Genomic DNA, 7,834 nt, shown 5'->3' with positions numbered 1-7,834 from the left:
AACAACGGTCTGGAACAGTTGGGCTGAATGGCCTGACTCTGTACCAAACAAACAATTTAATTTCCTCACCTGCTATTACAAGCAGCAAAGAGGTCTTTTTTTTCATTCATTATTGGGATACACCAGCATTATTGCTCATCCCTAAGTATCCAGAGAGCACTGAAGAGAAAGTGAGGACTGCAGATGTTGGAGGTCAGAGCTGAGAATGTGGTGCTGGAAAAGCACAGCCGGTCAGGCAGCATCCGACGAGCAGGATAATCGACATTTTGGGCATAAGCTTCCTGATGAAGGGCTCCAGCCTGAAACGTCGATTCTCCCACTCCTCAGATTCTGCCTGACCTGCTGTGCTTTTCCAGCAACACACTCTCAACTATGGCCATGTAAGGTTAGTAGGGTCATGGAGTGGGCCGAAGGGCTTGTACCTGTGCTGCACTGTTCTTGACAAGTTAGAAGGAGGACATTTAGCTGACAGAATCTGAAACCTTGCCCTGTTTTCACTTTTCCTTTTGGGGAAAATAAACTGGAATTGACAGTCTCAAGCACTGCCCTTGACTCCTTTTCCACACCCCCCACACCCCCACCGGCCAATGCCGCTCTGAGATGCAATCTTGCTGTGTTTCGTTCTCAGTCTGTGTACCTACAAGTATTATTCCAGCTAACGTTTGATGAGGGAAAATATGGGGAGGCAGAGGTATAATTGTAGTATCACTGGACTGGTATTCCAGAGCCCCAGCTTCCTCCCCTAGGGTTATGGGTTCAATTCCCCCTGTGGCAGAACTTGAATTCAATGAAAATAAGCAAAAAAATACAAAGTAAGTCTAATGCAGCCAGGTAGCCATTGCTGATTGTAATGAAAACACATTTGATTCCCTAATGCCCACCTAACTGTCATCCTTACTCTGTCTGGCCTACGTGTGACTCCAGACCCCCACATAATATGATTTACACTTAACCACCCCTCTGGGCAAATTAGCTAGGCAATAGATGCTGGTCAGACCAGCGATAGCCACACCCCCGAGTGAATTAATAAAAGGCATTTTAAGAGAGCAATGAGCCTCTGATGCAACTGTGACCTTATCAGTCATGTATTACAGACTCTGCTGGAAGGCTGGAACTGAAAAAGCTTAGAGCAGGGAGATCTGCTGCACAACGTCAATTAACATATTGTGAACAAATACTGAACCACTGCCTTGAGGTCTGACCTGAACTAATCAAAATGAATGAACCCATATGGAAACATGTGGCAGCAGCGGAGATCCGAATCTAGAAGAGATCATTGAGTGTAGGAGCTGGGATGTCATGTTGCAGTTGTACAGGATGTAGATGAGGCCACTTTTGGAATACTGTGTACATTTCTGGTCACCCTGACAGAGGAAGGATATTATTAAATTGGAGAGGGTGCAGGAAAGATTTACAAGGTTGTTATCAGGTCTGGACAGTTTGAATTATAAGAAGAGATTGGATAAACTAGGATTTTATTCACTGGAGACTAAGAGATTGAGGGGATGACCTTATAGTGGTTTATAAAATCAGGAGGGGGCACAGGTAAGGTGAATAGCAAAGGTCTTTTCCCTAGGATAGGGGAGTTCAAAACTAGACAACATAACTTTAGGGTGAGAGGGGAAAGATTTAAAAGGAACCTGAGGGTCAGCCTTTTCACACAGAGAATGGTTCATGTGTGGAATGAACTGCCAGAGGAAGTGGTAGATGCAGGTACAGTTATAACATTTAGAAGACATTTAGACACCTACATGAAAAGGAAAGGTTCTGAGGTATATGGGTCAACTGCAGGCAAATGAGACTACCTTAGATTAGAAAACTTGGTCAGCATGGACGAAGTGGACCAAGGGGTCTGTTTCTATGCTGTATGACTGTGTAAGCATAGCTTTGAGCCAAAGATTCTTGAAAAGACTTCTCAATAATGCAAGTTGAAGACATACTGGAAGCGAGGTATACTCTAAAGTGGCAGCACATCAGCAGCAGGTGAAAGTCTCTACTTCCCCCTGCTGTCAAAGGACTGGTGCAGATATGTTCAGCACCATTCACAGCTCCTCAGATACTGAAGTAGTCTGTATCCAAATGCAGCAAAGTCTGGACAATATCTAGGCTTGGGCTAACAAGTGGCAAAGAACATTCATGCCACACAAATTCCAAGCAATAACCATATCCAATGAGAGACAATCTAACCAAGATCCCTTAACATTCAATGGTGTTATTGTCATTGAATCCCTCACTGAACCAACATCTTGGAGATTATGACTGACCAGAAACTGAACTGGATTTGCCCATAAACACAGTGGCTTTAACAGCAGGTCAGAGGCTAGGAATCCTGCAGCGAGTAACTCACCTCCTGACTCCCGAAAGCCTGTCTACCATCTACAAGGTACAAGTCATGAGTCTGATGGAATGCTCCCCACTTGCTTAGATGAGTGCAGCCCCAACAACACTCAAGAAACTTGATACTATCCAGGATGAAGCAACCCACTTATTTGGTAGCACATCCACTCCCTCCACCACTGACGCTCAGTAGCAGCAATGTGTACTATCTACAAGATGCACTGCAGACATTTGCCAAAGTTCCTTAGGCAACGTCTTCCAAATCCATGCCCTTTTCCATCTAGAAGGACAAGGGCAAGAGGTACATGGGAACACTACTCCCTGCAAGCTCCCACTGAGCCACTCACCATCCTGACTTGGAAATACATCGTCATCATTCACTGGCACCGGGAATTCCCTCACTAAGGGCATTGTGGGTCAACCTACAGCAATGGACTGCAGCGATTTAAGAAGGCAGCTCACCACCACCTTCTCAAGGGGGAACTAGGGACAGGCAATAAATGCTGGGCCCACATGCATTAGCTCACATGCCATGAGTAAGCACTTCCTTTGTTTAACAAAAGTTTATTAAAGAAAATTTGCAGCTTTGTGATTGTATGCCTGGTGACTAACAGTCATGGTAACCAACTGCAAAAATTGAACTTGTGATACATCAGGCAAGGTTTCATTCTGGAGTCTGACTTACCCATAGTACCATCACCTGGGGTCTTAACATTATTTGTGTGGAAGCTCCTAGCTCCCAGTGGGTGAAATGCAGAACATGCCATTATTAGACCACAGTTCAAAGAGAGAAAAGAGCAAATGGGAGGTAGAAAACTCACTTGGCTGCACTGGACACATATTTGTTCCTTTTAGCTGACCTTTACTGTGCTGCTCCACTCTGCAGGAACAAACCGATTCTTATCTTTTCGTTCCAGTGCCAGGCTCTTGGACAATGGCGGGAAATTCTCAATTTCCTCTCTGGGCATGTAACATTGACCACAATTTAAAACACCAGCCCCGGGGCTCCAGGAGCCACTGTGACAACCACTGCACAGGGTTAGTGAAGCAACTGAGCAGCTTCGTTCCCCAGCAACATAAGCCCTGCTGTAGGTTCTCTCACTTGCTGTCCCTCCTGAGTGGTGAGTACAAATGAATTGTTTCGTTGCTGCTTTCTGTTTGCAGTTACTGTGGTGACAAGAAGAGTTTTACAGTTAAAACGGTTCAGCTGTTTTGCTGAGGGGGAGCTGGGAGTGTCAACAGTAGTTCATGCTTCTCTATGTCTAATTTTGTTTGCCCTCTTGTCAGCTAGAACACTCTCTAGTGAGTTAACATGATGGGTTCAAATCCCACTTGGAGCTTTTTGAGAAGGAAAGCTACATTGATACTCCAGTGCAATCCTCACGGACTGTTGCACGTGTTTTCTTGCAGATGAGGCAACTGTAGACATCAAATATCTAACAATGTTACTTTGTAAAGACGACAAGGAGAATTCTCCTTCGTGTCCTGTCCAATGTTTACTTCTCATTGAACAAGACTGAATACACAGATTTTATTCATCATTTTATTCAGCACTGTTTGTGGGAGCTTGCTGTTCTCATGACTGCTGTATTTCCTATTGGTTACAGTGATTAGGCTTCAAATGTATCTTATTGGCTGTCTATTGAGGGACATCCATTGCTGTAATCAGTTGTTACAGCAAAGTCCCTGCCAAGTGCTTAATCGTGAACGATATTAATGGGCTATCATGGTTACTAGGTGGCAGTCAGTCACTGTGGCAATTGGCAATCCTTCTCATCATTCCCCAACCTTTGGAGCAAGGGGACTTGAATGCAAGGCTCAGAGGTAAGGACACTTCAACAAGAGCCTCCATTAGTCCTTCGATCCTGTTACAGATGCTTTGAGTTTGATCGAGTTACTGATGTACTTTTACACTTGTAATTACTTAAATCAAACTGTTTGGACATGTTAATGACACAAGTCTGGGGAAGATGGGACTTGAACCCAGACTGCCTGGTAGAAGCAGGGACATTACTGCTCTACCACAAGGTCCTGTAATGGATTGGCTCGTTCAACATGAGACTCAAAATCACAACTTTGAGATTACAAGTCTCTGGCTCCGCTGATTGAATTAGTCAGCCTAGCTTACATTTCTGTTTGTGTTCTCTTCTGTTCCAGGCACACTGTTTATCATTCCCTGTATTATCACATAACATCTTTATCTTGCCCGTCATTGTTAAGTTTCTAAATCTTCCCTTGTCCCCATTATTTAGTTTACAACCCTCTTTATGACTTTAGCTCATTGACGCATTAGGACACTGGTGTGAGTGTGGCTCAAGTGATGCCCAAGATAAATCAAAAAGTTACTATTACCTCAAACTGTCCTAGCATATTGATAATTTAAATATTGCAGGACAAATAGAAAGCTGAGCTGAATGGGGTGAGTGTGTAAAAATTACTTTCAATGATTTTAATCGCTCCACCATCGGAAACTACATTCAGCTGTACATTAATCTCTGGAGGGTCCCCCCCGCCAAACATCTCTACCTCTTTCTCTCCTTTAAGATGCTCCTCAAAACTAACCCCTTTGGTCAAACCCTTGGCCATTGTCTTACATTGCTTCATGCAGCTTGTCTTAGAACACGTTACATTATGTTAAAGGCAGAAGTTATTGCTGCGTATGTGGGAGTAAGTGATTGTACATCAGGTATTGGTTTCTTAAATGTCTCTGCAAATTTCTCCACATCTAAACATTAAACAACTGTTATGGCATCACTGAGACACCCTATTCCTTCCACATGTGAGACTCTCTGGACGAACCTCTTGGTTCCAATCTGGCAGTTTACACAAAACAACGACAACCCCAAAGCCTGAACCCCCAATCATACCCTGTATCCCAACCAGTAACCCCTATCCATCGCCCAAACCCCATCCCAAAGCCAAACTCATCGCAAAACCCAAACAACCCTGAAGCCAAAAGGGGTTTAAAAGTAGAAAAATATATAAGATATACTTCATTGAGATGTGTCAATCACTGACATGGCAAGTATTTGCTGATCACTCCTATCTGCCCTTGAAATGATGGTGGTGATCCATCTTCTTAACTATTACAATCCATGGGGATTGGTGGGGATAGTACTGTCGGGGAGGGCATGGGGCAGTGAAGGAATGGTGACATCTTTCCAAGCCAGTTTGGAAGCGAATTTGCAAATGGTGATGTTCCTTGCATTTGCTGCCCTGGTTCTTCTGCGTGGCAGAGGTTGTGGGTTCAGGAAGTATCAAAGGAGGCTTGGATAAGTTACTGCAGTGAGTCTTAAAGATGGTGCACACTGCTGCAGCTGTGGTGGATAGAGTGAATCTTTAACTTGATACACCGACAGCCAAACAGCAGCTGCTTTGTCCTGAATCACACCAACCTAGCTGCACTCATCCAGGCACATGGGGAGTATTCCATCACACTCTTAACTTGGTCAATCAGGAGGTGAGTTACACAATTCCCAGCCTTTGAACTGGTTTTGTAGTCAGTATATTTGTATAGAGTTACAGAGATGTACAGCACGGAAGCAGACCCTTCAATCCAACTTATCTATGCCGACTAGATATCCCAACCCAATCTGGCCCCACCTACCAGCACCCGGGTACTAAAATTCACTTGAAACAAGCACAGCTGAAATGAAGATGGTTTAGTCTTAACATCTACTCGGTCCAGTTGAGTTTCTGGTCAATGGTAACTCCCAGAATGTTGATGGTGGGGGAATTGAATAATGATTATGCTGTTGAATGTCAAGAAGAGATGATTAGACTCATTTTTGTGGGATATAGTTGTTGCTTAGCATTGGTGTGGCATGAATGTTAATGATAAACATTTATTTTAGATGTCTGCAGTAACAGAGCAGTGAAAATTGGCATCAACTAGAATTCAGAATTGAAGGAGCGTTGAGATTTCAGAGGGTTCTGGCATTGATCAAGGATAAAGAGGTAAGTGGATAACAAGAATTTTAAAATTGAATGGCTGTTGGATAGGGGCCAATATAGTCCAACGATAATAGCAATGTACAGTACATGGTGTGAATTAAGATATTTGTAACAGAAAGTGCTGGATTATCAGCAGGTCTGGCAGCATCTGTGAAAAGACTTAACTCAGTTTTTTGAAGCTCAGTACTTAAAAATCAGTTCTGCAAAAGAGTGACGTTGGACTCGAAATGTTATTCCTCCCTCCACTAATGCTGCCAGACCTGCTGAGTTTCTCCAACACTTCCTGTCTTTTTCAGATCTCCAGCATTTTGCTCATACTAAATGAATAACAGAATCAGGAGTTCAGGTTTGACTGGATAGGGGATACGACATGGCCAAGTCAGTGTTAGGATAGTGTAGCAATACTACTGCAGGTGGGCTGAGGGAATGTTGCAGTGTCAGCGATGCTGCTTTTCAGCTGAGATATTCAACCAAGACGTCAGCGACGATCTCACGTGTTTGTGAAATAGTGCCCTAGGCTCTTTAAAAAGAAAAGAAGGGAAGTTCTTGCTGATATCGGGATAATTGATGAACAGAGGAAAAACATTATCTGGTCATTATCACATGGCTGGTTGCAAGAATTAGCTCTAGAGACATTGCATAAGAACAATTGATTGAATCATTTATTGACATGTGTATTCAATATAAAATACAGTGAAAAGTATGTACCATTGCCCAAGCACTGGTGCCGTTCACATTAACTCAGAATAAAATATTTTAAAAGATACCTGAAAGAGAATCAAACATTTCCTTCTTCACTGCTGCAGTCCCGCTCCGGGCTACAACGGCTCACGCCGTGCCGCCAGACTCCCCACTCCGGGCCACACTGTGCTGCCAGACTCCCCTCTCCCGGCTACACTGGCCCAAGCCGTGCTGCCAGACTCCCCTCTCCCGGCTACACCGGCCCACACTGTGCTGCCAGACTCCCCTCTCCGGGCTACACCGGCCCACAGTGTGCCGCCAGACTCCCCGCTCCCGGCTACACTGGCCCACGCCGTGCTGCCAGACTCCCCTCTCCGGGCTACACCGGCCCACACTGTGCCGCCAGACTCCCCGCTCCCGGCTACACTGGCCCACGCCGTGCTGCCAGACTCCCCTCTCCGGGCTACACCGGCCCACACTGTGCCGCCAGACTCTCCTCTCCGGGCTACACCGGCCCACACTGTGCTGCCAGACTCCCCTCTCCGGGCTACACCGGCCCACACTGTGCCGCCAGACTCCCCGCTCCGGGCTACACCGGCCCACACCGTGCCGCCAGACTCCCCTCTCCCGGCTACACTGGCCCACTCCGTGCTGCCAGACTCCCCTCTCCCGGCTACACTGGCCCACGCCGTGCCGCCAGACTCCCCTCTCCCGGCTACACTGGCCCACGCCGTGCTGCCAGACTCCCCTCTCCGGGCTACACCGGCCCACGCCGTGCTGCCAGACTCCCCTCTCCGGGCTACACCGGCCCACACCGTGCTGCCATACTCTCCACTCCGGGCTACACCGGCCCACACCGTGC

At 46.0% G+C, this 7,834-nt stretch overlaps 1 protein-coding gene across 1 annotated transcript in view; it reads left to right on the top strand.

The window, feature by feature from the left end:
• Window positions 1-3,242: 3,242 nt before the first annotated feature.
• Window positions 3,243-7,834, top strand: part of LOC122542295 (chondroadherin-like) — a 27,686-nt gene continuing 23,094 nt past the window's right edge. Inside the window, exons 1-2 of the mRNA XM_043679900.1 lie at window positions 3,243-3,458; window positions 6,192-6,294. The gene's annotated coding sequence lies outside the window, so the exon portion shown is untranslated. The remainder of the gene's footprint in view (window positions 3,459-6,191; window positions 6,295-7,834) is intronic.

This window comes from Chiloscyllium plagiosum, chromosome 39, assembly GCF_004010195.1.
Source record: "Chiloscyllium plagiosum isolate BGI_BamShark_2017 chromosome 39, ASM401019v2, whole genome shotgun sequence".
Taxonomy (NCBI): domain Eukaryota; kingdom Metazoa; phylum Chordata; class Chondrichthyes; order Orectolobiformes; family Hemiscylliidae; genus Chiloscyllium; species Chiloscyllium plagiosum.
The sequence above is the reverse complement of the archived record's forward strand: the minus strand, read 5'-3'. Positions and strand labels throughout refer to the sequence as shown.